This window comes from Pleurodeles waltl, chromosome 7 (assembly GCF_031143425.1).
Source record: "Pleurodeles waltl isolate 20211129_DDA chromosome 7, aPleWal1.hap1.20221129, whole genome shotgun sequence".
Lineage (NCBI taxonomy): Eukaryota > Metazoa > Chordata > Amphibia > Caudata > Salamandridae > Pleurodeles > Pleurodeles waltl.
The window spans coordinates 1,373,900,192-1,373,918,611 of NC_090446.1; the positions used below are offsets into that span (position 1 = coordinate 1,373,900,192).

General features: G+C 45.4%; 1 pseudogene; it reads right to left on the bottom strand.

Annotated features, from left to right (window-relative positions):
* Positions 1–3,631: 3,631 nt before the first annotated feature.
* On the bottom strand, positions 3,632–15,553 carry LOC138247411 (ferritin heavy chain B-like; annotated as a pseudogene).
* Positions 15,554–18,420: the final 2,867 nt, after the last annotated feature.

Below are 18,420 nucleotides of genomic sequence, written 5' to 3' on the forward strand. Positions count from 1 at the left end.
GGGGGGAGGGGCTACCTGCAAATCCTGTAGATCATAGAACAGGGACTATAAAGACTTTTCTAGGAAAGATGTGAAAGGCTATTCTTCCAGAAGGAGGTTTCAACCTAGAAAAGCCTCCAAATCTCGGGACTCTGGTAAACAAGCAGGGCTCAGGAAGAGTTGTTTCTGACTAATCTCCCCTTCGAAAGGAGACCCACACAGTTGGAGGAAGGCTGTTGGACTTTGGCAGATTTGGCAGATTTTGTCAGGAGTCTATCAGAGATCAATGGGTGCTCAGCCTACTAAAGAAAGCTTATACGATCGAGTTCATTCAAATCCCTCCGGGTTCTGGAACTCTCCATACCTCTATTACCGGGATCCAGTAAAGAGAGGCTTTGTGGTCTGGCGTTCTTGCTGTCTTGACCAGAAAGGGGCAAATGAGCTTACTCTATTCTGTTCCGGGCGCAGAAGGCAATCAGAGAGTAAAGGCCAGTTCTAAACTGGACCTAAGAGGAGTGAACCGATGGGTAAAGGCCATCCATTTCAAAATGAGATCCTTGCAGCAAGTTATTCCTTTGGTGTCAAAAGGAGACTTTCTGGCCACCATCGATCTTCAGGATGCCTAGCTTCACAACCCAATTTACAATTTACCAGAGATTTCTGTGGTTTGCAGTTGGTCCATCGCACTTTTAGTTTCGGGTGCTGCCCTTTGGTATAAAATCAGCAGCAAGGGACCTCACCAAAGTCCTAGCTCCTCTGGTGGAGGTTCTGCATCAAGATGACATCACACTCCTTCCATACCTACCACTGCCTGGTGCTCTCATCCTCCCTGGCGACCTCTGTGGCTCATGTCACACGAGTACTTTCAGTACTGGAACATCATAGGTTTCGAGTGAATCAGAAGTCCCATCTGGCGCCTGTTCAGGACCAGAATTTCATTGGTACAAGGTAAGCCAGCGCAGGATCGGTTTCGCTGACAGAGAAGAGGATAAAGATTCACTCACATTTGTCTGAGTTAATGGTGGAGGACAATCCCACTGTGGCAGACTGGATGCAGGTGTAGATCGATTTTGCAGCAACCATTTTTCTGGTACGATGGGCCAGGTTCCATCTGAACAGGGTGGTGAGACACATTCTGGATCATTGGTCCCTGGTATCTCAGGACTTGACCATAAGGATTCCGATGACAGCTGTAACGAGAGAGGAGCTTTTTTTGGTGGATGGAGCCTTCTCACATCAGGAATGAGTTCAACTTAATGCCCTAGACGCTGATCATCTTGACAACTGATGCCAGCTCGGCGGGTTGGTGAGCTTAGATTGGTGCATGGCAAGTAGAGGGTCTGTAGTCCAGGGTGCAGCAGTTGAGGTCCTCCAGCTGGAGGGAGCTAGAGGCTGTTCATCTGGCTCTGCGTGCATTTGCTTTCATGTTGAGGGGCAAAAGTGTCCTGGTACAGATGGACAACACAGCCAAGTCCTATCTGAACAAACAAGGGGGCACAGGGTCTCCAGCTTTGTCAAGGACCTCCAATCAGATCTTTCTGTGGGCACAGGACAACTTACAGGAGCTGAGAGCGATTTACATTCAGGGGAAGCTGAATATCAGAGCGGACAAATTGAGCAGGGAAAGTCCCTCCTCTCAGGGCTTTTGTCTGACCCGGCGGGCCTTTCACAGGATTTGTCAGGACTGTGGGGACCCCAGTAGCAGATTTGTTTGCATCAGCTCAGAATGCCCTTCTTCCCCGGTTCTGTTTGAGGGTGAGGGAGGAGAGGGATTGGGCAGTGGATGCCCAGTGTTGTCCTTGGCCAAAGGGGATCCTTTATGCCTTTCCCTCTTCTTCGGAGTTTCTTGATCAGGTTGAATCAGGATTCGGTAATGAGACTGGTAACTCCAGCATGGCCTCACTCTGCTTGGTACCATCTGATAATGTCTATGAGGGTCAGCGAGGGGTTCCTTCTTCCAGTAGTCCCATTCTCCCTACCATTCCACTGCCTTCAGGTCAAAGCATTGAGAACCCTCAAGCTGACGGCTTGGCGGATGAAAGGGCAGGGTTAAAGGTAAAGGGGGTCTCTGAAAGGGTGTCTTCCTCCATTCAGGCGTGCAGGAGAACTTCTTATTCCAGACATTGGCCCACTTTTCAGAAATGGCGGACAGCTACGCATTTAGTCCCACAGTCAGTTGAGCTGGTGAAGGTCTTGCATTTCCTGCAGGATGGTTTTGATCTGGGATTAAAGATTTCCACTCTTAAAATCCAGTGAGCAGCCATTAGGGCTTTTCGGACATCTTGAGGTAATTTGCATGACATAGATGCACTAGTCCAAAGGCTTTTTAAGTGATTTCTGGATCTCAAAACTTCGGCTAGGCCGGTGTGCCAATCTTGGATCTTTCTGTAGTACTGAAGATGTTGCAGAACTCTCCTTTGAACCTCTTGAGAGGGTGGATTTGAGATCGCTTACTTTAAAAACTTTCTTCCTAGTCGTAACCACATAAGGAAGGAGGCTGGGGGAATTGGGTTACTTATCAGTAAGCCTTCTTCAGGGTGTTTGAGGACAGGGTAATTTTACATCCTTTTTCCTTCTTCATCCTCAAGGTAAATTCAGTTTTTCACAGAGAGCAGGAGGTTAATTTACTGTTGTTTCATCCTAATCCTTCTTCCCTGGAGGTGGCGTTACATTCTTTGGATATTAAGCAGGCTATTCTGATTTATTTGGATAGAGTTTCTGATTTCAGGATTTCTCGGTTTGTGGATTTTGAGCGTGCTAGAAAGGGTTTTAAATCTTCCTCTCAGACTTTGAGTAGGTAGATCAGGTCTCTGATTGCATTGGCATATAGCGGTAGGAACTTCGTGTCCAGTTGGGGTGGAAGGTAGATCCACTAGAGCTATGTCTACTTTCTTTGCAGAGGCTCAAGATGCATATTTGGGTGAAATTTGTAGGGTTGCAACATGGGCTATGCCCTCTACGTTTGTGCAACATTACAGAGTGATGCAGGAAATTGACCTGAAGGAGGTTTTGTGGTCAAAAGTACTGTCTTCTATGAAGTAACAGAAGGTTTGGTTACAGGATTAAATAAACTGTGTGGTGCATGAATAAAGAGCTGTCCTGATAGATGTTATTGCTTGCTAAGTCTCATTAAATAATTAATGAGGGGGGAAATAAAGAGGAGGTAATGCTTCAATTACATACAGGTAATTGCATTACTACGAGTAATTTTTCACCCCAATTAATTAACCCCTCCCTCCCGCCCTGTTAGGACCATGCCAACTGTATGAGGTGGGGGCTTGTGTCAACTGAAACAGGAGGTCGTGAAGGAGTGGAGAGGGGGAAGAGGGTCTTTTCAACTTTTAGAATTGGTGCTTGGTGTGTCTGTGAGGTCGGGATAGCCAGCACAGGGACCTCACAAATTTTGTGTGAAGGACCTAGTCTCACACAGCATCTGTTCAGGCCTGGGGCACTCGATCTCCTTACCAATAACACATTATAAAGTTTTTCCCTCCTACTGATCCATGAATGAAGCCATCTCAATGAGTAAGATGCCAAAAACCTTTATTTCTTGAACATGTTGTCAAGCACTGCCGCTGCAATGAGTTTGAACTCATAAAGAATAATACCACCCCACACACCTTCCTATGATGTCAGGGCAGTGTAAGTGATAGAAGAATGCAGGTTTGGTGGTAGTGGGTGCAGCAGGCCAGCATTCCCTCCTGGGTCAGCTTAGCTGCACTCACCCAGGGTGTGCTTGTTGAACAGGTACTCGCTCATGCCGTTCTGGGGCACACCCATGCGCTTCAGGTTGGTGATGTAATCTCCAAGTTCTTTGATGGCCTTCACCTGCTCCTCCGGGTACTCAGACTCCAGGAAGTCGCAGAGCTGTGAAAAGAAACAAAAACGAGGGTAATTGACTCAAGAAATAGGAAAGAGGTTGAAAAAACATTGTGATGGTAGGGTAAATGACCCATAAGGGAGTAAAAAGAGCTGGGTTGGCATTGAAATTCCAATGTAGGACAGCATTGATTTGGGGGTGGGGTAGGAGTCAGTGAGCTTATAAATAGGGAACTAGCCTACAAGCTTTTTTAAACAGTACAGCCTACCAGTGTTGAGGATATCTGACCACTGCAAGTACTTTTGGGGAAGGGTGTGTGTAAGCCAATTACGGTTAGTATTAAGCAACCTTGCAAAAGCTTAACTCGCATACAGCCAAGTTTTGCTGGGATTGGCTGCCACTGAAAAAGATGGAGCTAACCAGTGTGCAGGCAAAGAAAGACAGCAACCAGATTGGTCTGTCATTGGCCTTATGGCCTGTACTACATAAGACATCTTTGGGTTTCGACACATCCTAGTGAGGTAACTGGACATTGCTCATCACCATGGGCCTGAGTATAACTTTGGCGGAGGTGTTAATCCGTCCCAAATGTGACGGATATACCACCAGCCGTATTACGAGTTCCATAGGATATAATGGACTCGTAATACGGCTGGTGGTATATCCGTCACTTTACCGTCACTTTTGGGACGGATTAACACCTCCTCCAAAGTTGTAATCAGGCCCCATATCTCTTGCGGTTATCGGCCACGAACAATGTGAGGATTTAGCACTGCGCCATTCCTCCAAGCGAAGGAGAAAATGCATTTTTCTGGCCTTTGAATAAACCATTAGGTGGCTCCCTTATGGATGCCCCAGCCCTCACATTGGTGCAATGGCATATACTAGATAAGGCCTTGTGTGCTGTGTCTTACTGGGAGAAAACCCAACAGTGGTAAGTAGCAAGTACTTCCTAGGCAAAGCCAAAAGAAGATGGTGCCCACCTCCAGGGTCTAGTGGGTGACAGGGTCAGAAGTGTAGGCTGGAAGGAAGCTGGTTCCAAGGAGTCCCCAGAAGGGTCTTCAGGTCTCCCCACAACAACACAATGCACAGTGGGGTAAAAAAAAAATAAAAAAAATGTGCATTGCCTTGCACATACACTACTCAGGACTATGGTACTAATGCAAAGCGTGAGCATGGACACTTACATGGGGGTCAACTTTATTGGTCGCAAGCTTGTGCAGGTCAAGCAGGGCCTGGTTGACAATTGTTAGAAATGGGGTCTTTGGTTGACAGTCAGGTTACCCCCTGTTCAAGCAAGGACTCTCACTCTAGTCAGGGTAAAAGAGAATCACCCTCAGCTAACCCCTGCTTACCCCCTTGGTAGCTTGGCAGAGCAGAAGGCTTAACTTCAGAGTGCTAGGTGTAAAGTATTTGTACCAACACACACAGTAACTTAATGAAAAACACTACAAAATGACACAACACCAGTTTAGAAAAATAGGAAATATTTATCTAAACAAAACAAGACCAAAACGACACATATCCAACATACACAAGTCAAGTTATGAACTTTTAGAGATTAAACTCAAAAATAGCGCTTAGAAACAAAAATGCTTCGATGAGATGTTAACACGGTGTCGTGACGGAGTCGTTCCCAACAAGCCGACACCAGCGGTGCCGGACACGGAGTCGTGCAGACCCCCAAGTACAGTATCTTTGGTGAAGAGTGAAAACAAGCCGATGCGCGAAGTCAGGGATTGCGGCGTCTGTGCGAAACGTTGAATCCGTGCACTTCGAGCGGCGTCGGTCACGACGTGGTGCAGCGACTTCCACGGAGTCACGGACTTCAGCGGAGCTGCAGCGGCGTCGGGCCTGCGAAGAGCATCGCGTTCCAGCGAAGGTCACGGCGTCGGGTGCAGGTGGCGTCACCGGATTCAGCAGCGGCGTCGGTCCGGAGTTGTCCGAAGTCGATTTCCTTGGATTTCCACCAGCTTTGCTTTCAAGGGCCAGAGACTGGATCGGGCACCACTTGTCAGAGCAGGAGTCTCTCCAGAGACTCCAGGTGCTGGCAGAGAGAAGTCTTTGCTGTCCCTGAGACTTCAAACAACAGGAGGCAAGCTCTAACTCAAGCCCTTGGAGATTTCTTCACAAGATGGAAGGCACACAAAGTCCAGTCTTTGCCCTCTTACTCTGGCAGAAGCAGCACTGCAGGAAAGCTCCACAAAGCACAGTCACAGGCAGGGCAGCACTTCTTCCTCAGCTATCAGCTCTTCTCCAGGCAGAGGTTCCTCTTGGTTCCAGAAGTGTTTCTAAAGTCTGTAGATTTGGGAGCCTTTCTTATACCCATTTTAGTCTTTGAAGTCACCTTTCTTCAAAGGGGACTCACACCTACTTGTGAAATCCTGCCTTGCCCTGGCAAGGCCTCAGACACACACCATGGGGTTGGAGTCTGCATTGTCAGAGGCAGACACAGTCCTTTCAGATGAGAGTGACCACTCCACCCCTCCCTCCTAGCAGAGATGGCTAATCAGGAAATGCAGGTTACACCCCAGCTCCCTTTGTGTCACTGTCTAGTGTGAGGTGAAAAACAACCCAACTGTCAAAACTGACCCAGACAGGGAATCCACAAACACGGCAGAGTCACAGAATGGTTTAAGCAAGAAAATGCTCACTTTCTAAAAGTGCCATTTTCAAACGCACAATCTCAAAATCAACTTTACTAAAAGATGTATTTTTAAATTGTGAGTTCAGGGATCCCACTCCACCTGTCCATCTACTCTCTAGGGGAATCTACACTTTAATCATATTTAAAGGTAGCCCCCATATTATCCTATGAGAGAGACAGTCCTTGCAACAGTGAAAAACGAATTTAACAATATTTCACTGTCAGGACATATAAACCACATTACTATATGTCCTACCTTACCCATACACTGCACCCTGCCCTTGGGGCTACCTAGGGCCTACCTTAGGGGTGCCTTACATGTAAGAAAAGGGAAGGTTTAGGCCTGGCAAGTGGGTACACTTGCCGAGTCGAATTTACAGAGTAAAAATACACACACAGACACTGCAGTGGCAGGTCTGAGACATGATTACAGGGTTACTTGTGTGGGTGGCACAACCAGTGCTGCAGGCCCACTAGTAACATTTGATTTACAGGCCCTGGGCACCTCTAGTGCACTTTACTAGGGACTTAACAGTAAAACAAATATGCCAATCATGGAGAACCAATTACGTACATATTTTACACAGAGAGCATATGCACTTTAGCACTGGTTAGCAGTTGTAAAGTGCTCAGAGTTCAAAAGCCAACGGCAACAGGTCAGAAAAAATAGGAGGCAGGAGGCAAAAAGACTGGGGATGACCCTGCATAAGCAAAAGTCCAACAACAATCTTCTCTAGCTGGAGGGCAGCCTGCATGGCCTCCAGGTATTGCTCCAACTGTAACGGTCCGGTTTCTGTTGAAGTTGTAGGGTGAGTTAGTCTAGCTTGCACTGTGACGTGGGTGGGGAGAAGGGTTTCAAGTGAGGGCCAGGAAGAGAAACTGGATTAACACAACAGGTGATGGAAGGTCTCAAAAAGGCACATACAGGAGACATCCCCCCCAAACCCTATCACCCCTGGCCCCCAAAACCCCCTCACCCCTCCGCCCCCCCCAAAAAAAGTTAGGTTTAGGTTCAGCACAAGGGTTTCTGTTAAGGTACAGCAGAGAGTTGTACGGGGTCAAGGATTAGCATCAGGGTAAAGTTAGGCTTAGATTAATGGTTAGGTTTAGGGCAAAAGATAATGGAGCTGTAGTCTGAAATATAGAGTATAGAACATCAAGTGGCCACAATATTGTGACCAAAATATCAAAAGCCATATTATTGAAGAGGTTGAGTGCATACAGGTAAGTATAGGTTTACTATTCTTGACTCTACATCTAGGTGCATTGAAGATATTTATATTGTCAAACATATATGGTGTTAGTTATAGAAAATTGAGATTTTCTTAGCTTTAGTGAAAGAAAGTCTTGATTTTATTAAACACACGGAGGCGAGTATTATGCTAACTTCTCTTGCTTTAATTTGAATAGCAGCCAAGATAAACTACAAATCCCAGCAAACCCAGCTGGGAAACTACAAAATATGTCATACAGTGGGTAACCAATCAGAGTCACAGATGAGTATAAACATATTGGCTGAGAGCAACAAGTCCTCTTTTCTTGCAGAGCAGTTGAGCCACTCTGAATAAAGGTACAATCAGGAGTAAAATAGCACATGCCAATAAAATTGAAAATAAAGCTTCAAAACGATGTACAATATGAACAGTCTTTTGATCAAGATCCGGGATGAAAAGGTCTTGAAGTAGAGTCCTTTCCTGAATCCAGGAAGGTATAGCCATCGGAGTATCCTGGTAGGGTGAAGAAAGAACCTTAGGATGTCTGGTTGGTAGCAGTAGCTGTACCTGCTGAGAATAAGAGGGAGGGTTAAACAGAAGAACAATAGTGGTGGGATAATACTCGCCTCCGTGTGTTTAATAAAATCAAGACTTTCTTTCACTAAAGCTAAGAAAATCTCCATTTTATTACAAACACGGAGGCTCCTATTATGCTAGTTCAAAGCATAGAAATTACTGAATTAGCTACATGGGAAACAGGCTTGCAATAAAAGGTTCTAAAAGTTGAGACATTTGACCAATCAGCGGATTTGAGAATGTCCCCTAAACTCAATCCTGCCCAAAAGGCCTTGGAAGCCATAGCTCCTCTGGTGGAATGGGCCCCAAAAAGGGAGCTATTGATACCGGCCAGGTCCATAATCCATTTTACCCAACGGGCTAGAGTAGTGGAAGTGACAGGATTATGAGGGGATCTGAATGAGACGAGGAGTTGAGTTTCAGAAGGCCTTCTCAAATCTTTAGTTCTTGGAATGTATTCTTTCAAACAAGTTCCTACACATATATTAGCATGATCAGGGAAATAAGGATAAAAAACAGACATTAAGTTAGTTTTTGTTCTTCTTCGAACCTGAAAGAAAACACCTTGAGGAGTATACTGTACAGAAGTCACATCTAGTGCTCTAACGTCAGAAATACGTTTAAGGGAAACTAGACAGAGGAGAATGGTTAGTTTAGCAGAGAGAAATTTTAGGGATAAAAGGGAATTAGACGGTTGAGATAAGAGAAACTGTAAGATTACATTAACATCCCACATGGAATTGTACTTAGGTAAAGGGGGTTTGGTAAAACGAACTCCTTTTAACAGTCGACAAATCAGAGGATGTTCGCCAATGGGTTTATTATTGATTCTATCATCGTCTGCGGAAATTGCGGACCTGTACATATTGACTGTTCTGTAGGCCTTGCCCTGGGCTGCCAGGGAGGCTAAAAAATTAACAACTAGGACTACATCTGCTGAAGTGGGATTGGCACCCCTGAGCAGACACCAATTATGCCAGACTGACCAGGCTGACTTGTAAGCTTTGGTTGTGCCGGGAGCCCAGGCTTGACGTATGAAGCTTGCAGCTTCCTGCGAAATTCCTGGGGTTCTCCAGGCAGACCCGAAACCATCCATGCGACTAACTGAAGAGATTGGTTGAGTATCAAGTCGTGAGGTTGTCCTTGAGGATTCAACAAAAGGAAGGGAAAGAGTGGAAGAAGAACAGGGAGGTCTATGAGTAATTCGAGAGCTGAAGGGAACCAAGGCTGACCCTGCCAGAGGGGGGTAATCAAAAGCACTTTGGTGGATTGACGGCAGACCTGCGCCAAAACTCTGGGAATCATTATGAAGGGAGGAAAGGCATAGTTGGTTTGGTTGGACCAGTCCTGTTGAAAGGCGTTGGTGTCCAAAGCCTGGGGGTCTGGCCGCCAACTGTAGAATTGAGGGATTTGAGTGTTTAAACGAGAAGCAAAGAGATCGACAGAGAAGGGACCGAATTTGGAAGAGAGATTGTTGAAGATAGAAGGGTGAAGACGCCAATCGCTGGAGTCCTGAAGATATCTGGAGCACCAATCTGCGATTGTGTTCATATTTCCCGGAAGGTACTCTGCTCGTAGGGAAATCTGATTTTGAAGGCAAAATTCCCATAGACTTTTCGCTAGTTGGGCGAGGGGTTTTGACCGAGTACCTCCGAGGTGATTGATATACCGTACTGCTGAAAGGTTGTCAATCCGGAGCAGAATAGAACAGCTTACCCTGTCTTTGGCAAAGGTTTGGATCGCAAAGGAACCTGCAAGAATCTCTAAACAGTTTATGTGCAGAGATGACTCCTCTCTTGACCATAAACCTCCAGTCCCTTGTGCTCTTAAGTGAGTTATCACTGGCTTCAACACCTTGGTGAAGCACCAAGGAGCTGAAGAAAGGCCAAACGAAAGACACATAAAGCGGTAAATTTGGTCCTTCCATTGGAATTGTAGAAATTTCCTGAAGGAGTGATGAACGGGAATGGAGAGATAAGCATCTTGTAAGTCTAAACGAACCATCCAATCGTTTGTCAATAACGAATCTCGAAGATGGAGAATAGTTTCCATCTTGAAGTGGTGATAAACCACAAATTTGTTGAAAAATTTGAGGTTTATGACAGGACGATATTTCCTGTTCTTTTTTTGGACCAAGAATAGCGTACTGGTGAAGCCTGAAGGATGAGGGAAACATGGCTCTATCGCGTGCTTGAGAGTTAGAGAATGGATCTCTTGAGAAAGAAGAGTGTCTTGTTATTTAGAAACAATTAGGGGTTTTTGAACATGATGTTGAAAAGGAACTGAATAGAGTTCTATTTGATAGCCTGAGACTGTCTGCAGGACCCATGGATCTGCGGTTAAAGACTGCCAGTTTGTCATGAATAGTGCCGTCCGGCCTCCCACCAACAATGAACCATAAAGAGGAGCGCTTACCTGAGTTTTGGGAGCCTCTGGATCTGAAGCCACGTCTGAAGGAACGATACCTTTGTGGGTAAAACTGTGGCTTGTATTCCTGTTGATAGGAAGTGGAGCCTCTGGTCTGGTTGACCGCACCTCTCTGGGTGTATCGGCCGGCAAAGCGGCTCCTGCCTTTGCCGGCTCTTCCAAAAACACGAGAATGAAAAATCTTATGCATGGAAGATTGCGCTTTGTCCATGGAAGTAAAAGTTTGTACATATTTACTGAGTTCTTTAATGAAAGAATCTCCAAACAGCAAACCATTGGCTTCCGGCCCGTCTCCTTAGCTGCGAGAGTATTGAGTTTAGGATCGATTTTGAGTAGCAGGCTTTTGCGTCTTTCTTGCGCCATTGAGGCGTTTGTGTTGCCAAGTAGGCAAATCGCCCGTTGGGCCCAATTGGAAAGGATGACCGGGTCAACTTTCTTGCCTTCCATTCTGGCTTCTTCTGCCAGATCCAAAATTCTGGTGAGAGGGCCAGAGAGGTCAAGCAATCTGTCCTGACAGTTGGTCCAGGCTCTGTCCACACCTTTTTTGGAATCTTTCCCAAATTTAGTAAAAAACATTATCATATTAGGGTCGATGACAGTGGTATTAGTGATGTTGTTGGGGAGGGAGGGTCTGAGGCACTCAGACTTAAGTCTGTTGCGTACTAATTTATCTAACGGTTGACGAAGATTTTTTAAAACATATTCAGAGACATGGTCACAGGGAGTCCATTCAGTGGAATTAGGGTGACGGATAAGGGATGGATCAAACATCGGTTGACCCGCAAAATCCAATAAAGTACTTTTTGATTTGGTTTGAGATGACTCACCCAATTTGTTTAGAGAAGTTTTACGCCTCTTCTCCACAGGCCCTGACCAGATCATTATGTTTGGATCATCCTTATCCGTGTCTTTATCCGTGTCAGAATCACCCATATCGTCATCTGTATCTCCCAAATTAGTGATTTGTATGGGAAAGGAAATACTGGAGGTGGACGGTTGGTTGGGTACATTTTTTGACGGAGAGTCGGAATTAACATCAACATTGTCTGTCTTTCTTTTCTTGGCCTTGGAAGGGGTGGCAGTAGAAAGTAATCGTTTGACAGAGGCTTCAAATGTCTTAGAAAAATCGGAAATTGAGGAGGAAACCGCTTTCCGGACAGAGTCTTGAATAAAGGAATCTAAATCCTCTTTAAACTGCTGAGCCTCTTCGTCTTCAGAATAATTTTCCATAGCAACAGGGATAATTTCTAATATTTTAGTAAATTATTTAAGGATTAAATTATGAGTGCCCCTCAAACAAGGGTTAATTAATTAATTCAGCCGTCAGAAAAAAACAAGAAAATATTTGTAGGGTGTCTGTTAGAAAAAAGCCTGAAAAAACGGCTTTAAACTCTAATTAAATTGAGCCCCGGAAAGGAAAACAGCTGAGGTAATAGTTGTGTTGAATAAAGAGCTCACCGGTACCGAGTTAATGTTGTTTTGAGAGCGGTCGCGCTAATGAAGCGTGACCGCAATGCCGCGAGTTGAAATGAAACAGCTGATCTGACGCGCGTTGAAGTAACACGCTGTCAGAAGCTGTGCCGGCTCGCGTTTTGTCAACAAAACACTGCCGAGCACAGCGTGCGCCCCAGGCGTTCAGTTTAGAACGTTGGGGACGCGATAAAGAAAAACTATAAAACGGCACTAACACGAGCCATAAAATGAACCGAACAGAGAAAGGGTGTTAAGAGGAAGCGCATAACAATAGAAATGCTTAAAGAAACTATATAAAGAAGAAAAACACCAAATACACATACTAAGGAAATGTAAACACATGGGTAGAAAGATAGTACTTATCTTGACTGCGAGCAGCAAGAAAAGAGGACTTGTTGCTCTCAGCCAATATGTTTATACTCATCTGTGACTCTGATTGGTTACCCACTGTATGACATATTTTGTAGTTTCCCAGCTGGGTTTGCTGGATTTGTAGTTTATCTTGGCTGCTATTCAAATTAAAGCAAGAGAAGTTAGCATAATAGGAGCCTCTGTGTTTGTAATAAAATCTATACATACTCAACTGTCAATACTTTGGTCACAGTATTAGTGCAACACAATACTCTGGATCTTTGCCAGTTAGCAGTAGGTGTAAGGACGGGCTGAGGCATGGAGGTAGGTTTAGAGAATAGGTAATGAATTTTGCAGACCAATGCAGTCTTCCTGGACACTCACCTTGACATCCTGCAGAACCATGCACACCCTCACTTGTTCTAGTACTTCATGAACTTCTCTGCATGTTGGCGCTCCCCGTGGCTCTGCTCCTTGAAGAACTTGGCCATGTGGCTCAGGGCTACATCGTCACGGTCAAAGTAGTAGGACTTGAGAAAGAAGAGAAGTAAAAATGTCAGTAGCCAATCACAACATGGAGTAAGTGGATGGTCATCGGGTGGCAGTCTCAAGGTAGTGTCCTCGAGATCTGGAACACGTCTCACTCCTCAGGGTCTTCCAGTTTTTGTTTAACCACAATAAACTCTTATCTCTTTTTCTGTTACTAGTTGAGGTGCCCAGTGGGCAGCAGTTTTTAACAACAAAATGTTTCTATGACAGTTCCTGAAACAGGATGGTAAGCTTGTGGCCTCTGCTTTCAAGAGCCTGTCTGAGTTAATTTACTTGGGTGTTACTATTGAACTCCATGCCATGGGTAAATCTGGTTTCTAGATCCAGGCTTTCATCTACCACATTAGTGAATTTTGGGGGTAGAAGGCTTGGTTTAGTCCATTTGAACCGACTGGACTAACGCCCTCAAAAACAATTTAAAAAATGAAAACCGAGTATAAGGTTCCATCATTGGGAGCTGGAGTCTTATGGTAACCTTAGGATAACAAAATATACCAATAGCTTCAGTGCATTAGCTGTAGCTACCCTTTTTGTTTCGAAGAAAGTCCATACAAGCATACATGCCAATTGACTCGATACAGGCGGGAGGCTCGATTTTAGAAGCTTAATTTTGGCCGTCTCCCTCCCGCCTGAAATTGCCTCTATGTCAGTAGGAGGCAGCGGGAGAAATACATTCTCCTGATTTTTTTTTTTTAAGAATCTCCTTTTTCTTCTTCTAAAATGTTGGCATGTATGATACAAGGACAATTTCTTTAGCACTTGCTGTGTTCTTAATTGAATTCTCCAAATTGTATACTGTACCTAAATGTCTAAAATTAATGGCCTTGGATTCCGACCCCAAACTGTTGCGCTGATGTACTACTGTATTCCTTCTTTCACTTTGGGAACGGGGAAAATAATTATTTTTGGCACATCACCATATATTTCAGGTATACGTTTCTACGCGCAAAGTATTAACTATAGATTATTTCACTTTTCCAAAAATATAATATATTCTAGAGTTGTAGTCATCAGGACACTTCTTTCTGACGCCGTCACACGGAGGCGCAAGCAGACACTGGCGAGATCGCTGGTCCTAAGCCATCATGGAGGAAGGCCTGCTTCATGCACACCCCGGATGCAGTATAAACGCACCCGAGGCCTTCCCTCTTCGTCTGTGGCGCAGCAGGCACAGAGGCCCTTAAGGTCCTGCCACCTCCTCTCTCCCCTTCCCAAGGAGGAAGCAGGAAGTACTGGGCTGAAGTGGACTTGCAGAAAAGTAAATAACGCAGGAGCGGTGGAGAGATAAAAGCAAAACTAGAATGATGGACTTGAACCGCAAAAATGAAGTGCTTCTGTCCAGGGCTGCAGCAGTTACCCCGCTGAACCTAGACTGTCTCCAGCTTGGCCCCCCTCCCCCTCAACATGGCGTTTTCGCTGCTACCACATCCCTCAAGTTTTTATTCATTCGTCATTGGTTACAACACCCCCGCCCCCCCATGGCCAGGACACTTTAGTTTCCCAAGTTAATGTGCGAGGGGCTGATCTATTCGAGGCACTCTTCTCACAGAGGCAGACAGCAGCACCACGAAACAGAACCAGGGCACTCCTACCTATAACAACCCATCACTTCATCATGCACATCCCACCAATTTCATTTACATAGGATGCTGAGGGTTGTCAAAGCACCTCCTGCCTCATGACTCCCAGTGTAGGGGTACCCGCTGAAGGTTGGTGACATTCTGGCAATCTGAGACAAAGGACAGCACCTGAAGTCCGCACAAGTGTCAGGCCACTGGCATAGGCAGTCACGACTCGCAGGGGGGGGGGGGCAACATGTGGCGGGTGACAAAAAAATATATAGTTTTTAAAAAACGTACTTCCTCGCTGCTCCGCCCCTCTGACTCCAGTACTTGCAGGCACAGGCTCCCAGCCTGCTCTGCGGCCAATCCTATAACTGCTTTCATGCTGCTGGCAAAAGCAGGCCAAACATACATGCGCACTGAGGGGGAGTGCTGTCCTTGTCATCGCCTGGGGCCGATCCTTTTTACAATAAAACTATAATAAACACAGTTTATTATGGTTTTATTGTAAAAGGTTTGCAGCTGCTGGCATGGGGGTGGGGAGGCGGGATGACGCTCCTCCACCATAATGGAGGAGCCGCCCCTGGGCATAGGGCTGCACATGCACTACCAAAAATTGAACACTGCCAGACTGTATTGTATTGTATTTTAATCGTATTTATATAGCGCTTACTACCCCTGACGAGGCGTCGAAGTGCTTTTCGGTGAGTAGCACGCTACTCTGGAACCCAACAAGGATTAGTGATGGATAGGTATATTGGTGTGCATTAAGAGCAGAGCATGTAATCGCAATGGACAGATCGACAAGAGCCTGTACTCATCATGGACAGGTAGACGGAGGAGGTATACAGCTCAGTGTTGACCATGCATTTGATGGCCGCCTCTCACTCCCGGCTGTAGTTCTGGTGCACCTGGGACTCCATGGCGTTGCTGATGGTGTGGTTATTGGCAGTAGTTGTAGATGGATCGATAAAGTTTTCAGGAGAGCGCTGGATTCTATGTCAGGACTGGAGGCTTCAGATTATGCTTCTCTTTCTTCACTGTTTATTTTCACAGCAGCCAATCAACTTAGTTTTTAATAAACACTTCATTACCTATAAACACATATAGTCATGACCAACCATAGAGCCTCAGCCCTATATAGCCCCCCTAACTTCCTCTTTCTTTGCTGCTCAGCAGCCTTAGATAAGTGCCATTTCTATTTTCAAGTTAGTGATTGTTTCTTGTGCTATTTCATTGAGTTTTGTCGCACGCGCTATCCCAAGCCTTTATATCGCACTCACGTGCGCCAGATAGTGGAGTAGGAGCGGGACCAGCGGAAGCTTTGGCGCTCTGTTCATTCATAGAGGATGCAGTCCTCTTTCTAGTGCCCCCTTCACGCGCCCGCTGAGCCGAGTCAGATGTCTTTTCTTTTCTGATTGACTCAGCGTGCAACACGTGTCTCTGAGAAGCATTTTGGGCCCCATTCACGCCCAACGGGGCTGCAAAACTTGTTTAGGGCCTGGCCCAGGGGAAATTCATACATATTTGGCAAAGTAAATTTTAGCAGGTGTCTCCCTCCACAACAGACTTTCATACTGACATAACAGTGTTTTTTCACCGACTATATTTCTGCACACCTGCTCCTGGGTTGATTTCCCCACGGATCCTCTTCCATCCCTCATCTTATCAGCAATGGTGTACTACGCCAATGATGATGATGACCAGTATCAAGGTTATAATGAGGTGCCCTATGAACACAATATGGAAAAGAGGCTTGTGGAGGCACTGGGTTACGTTGTGCAAGTCTCTGTGAATTGGGCCCTGATTAAGGCCCTTAAACCATTCACTCAATCCCTGGTTACTTTTGGATACAGGGAACTTCTGGGGAAATCTGGCCAAACAAGCTCACTCCCTCAAATTGTAACCAATAACTCAGATCCCTCCGATCCTCGTCAACTGAGATTGGCACAGATGGCAGCCTCGATGCTGCCTGATCACGTATATGAAGAACCTGCTTCTCAGGGATCCTCAGGTTTTTTTCGCATTGAAATCTCAGTCACATGAGACCTCTTATGATCAGTCTTTTTCCTCCACTGATTTGGAGAAATTGCAACGGGAGACGCAAAACGACTCTCTTCCCCCTTTAAAGAAAAAGCGCAAAATTCAGTATCTCCCAGCAGATCTCTCAGGTTCGAGTGGCCCCTATCTCTTGTTTGACCCGGAAAATATTATGCATCCCCCCTCTACTTAGTGGGTTCCTTGTGTGGAAGTTAAGCAATATGTGCAGGATGGACTGCGAAAGGGCTTTGAGAAATAAGTTAGGAGTAGCCTCACCCTCCCCTCCTTGGGAAAGTGGTTGTCACTTCTGAGTTAGATCCGAACCTGACTACCTTCTTAAAAACGTTCGCAAAAGATCTGAAGAATGGTCTGGACCTCGCTTGGCGTGGGTGTCAGGATAAGCTTCTAGATCTTTCCGGACCTCTTACGAAAATTCTTGACCAGGCTGTCCAGGCAAAAGAATTCAGCTCCCCCTTGGATCTGGAGGTCATTTTGGAGTGGAGCAGAGAGTCATTTGCCTATTGGGAAACGCAAAATACGCCATGTCGAAGGAAAGGAGAAGGTAATTTCTCATGCGACTGGATCCCAAGCTGGCTTGACAAAGCGCAGTTTTCAATCAAGAAAGTTTTCAATAATGCCCTTTTTACCATGGCCGGGTGCTTCAAAGGTTGGACGTCAGGCTGTGGTTATTCCCAGGCCTCGCAGGCAACTTATCAGAGAGGCAGAGGAGGTGCATACAGCAATTCTAACTTCCCGTTCCGATAAAGAGAGGGCCGCAGACGCGCCTCCAGAGGAAGTTACCGAGGAGGAAACAACTCTTCTGACGTTGTCATTACAGGTGAGGATCATTCCCTCTTCCAATGTCATTTGGGGGGAAGAATACAGTTCTTTCTGAGCAGGTGGGTACACATCACACAAAACCTTTGGGTGTTGCAAACCATGCAGGGGTCCCCCATCCTCCTTCTCCTTTTTTTTCCACTCAGAACATACCTTCATAGAAGAGGAAATTTGCTTGCTTCTTCAGGAAGGAGTCATTATGGAGACTCTGCCGCATTCTTGAGGTTTCCTCAGCACAAAGAAAGGCGTAGGGTCCCGCTAAGTGCTATACCTCAAGCATTTCAACTCATGGATGGTGTATCGCCATTTCAAAAAATAAGGGATACACTTATTCAGAGACCTTTTAGGGCAGGGCGACTGGTTAGTACATCTCGACCTAAAGAACACCAATCTTTCGGTGCTGATTTTCACTCCCCACAGGAGAATCCTCTAGTTTCAATGGGACCTGGTAGCGCAGGTGTCTGAATACTAAATTATTAATGAGTGTTTATGTATTTTGAATAATGAGTTTATGTAGAAAATGAATAACATAGAAAAAAATATGCACGCATTTGAAAATGTGATCTCGAAGAATGGCCATCAATGTTAACGAAGTGTACTAATCAATGATTAATACTTAGGAAATATTGAATATATGTTAGACTAATGCAGTAATATGTCATATTAAGGGTTATGAAGTATACTTTATCTTCATTAATTGTAGGCCTTAACTTAGCGAGTGTCTTGGCCTATTTTGCCAGGTCTCATGTAAAGTTGTATTTCTTAGCGTTTAATAAAAATGCTGACCAAGTGAATTAAACTGTGGAATGTCTATTGTATTGTTCAAATGTGCTCATAGCGGAAGCTTTTTGTGAGAACCAACTGCTAGGAGATGGTGTTCTTTCTAATGCAACATTTTATGTGTAACGTGTGTGAGACTGACTTTCCCAGGACAAGAACAATGAA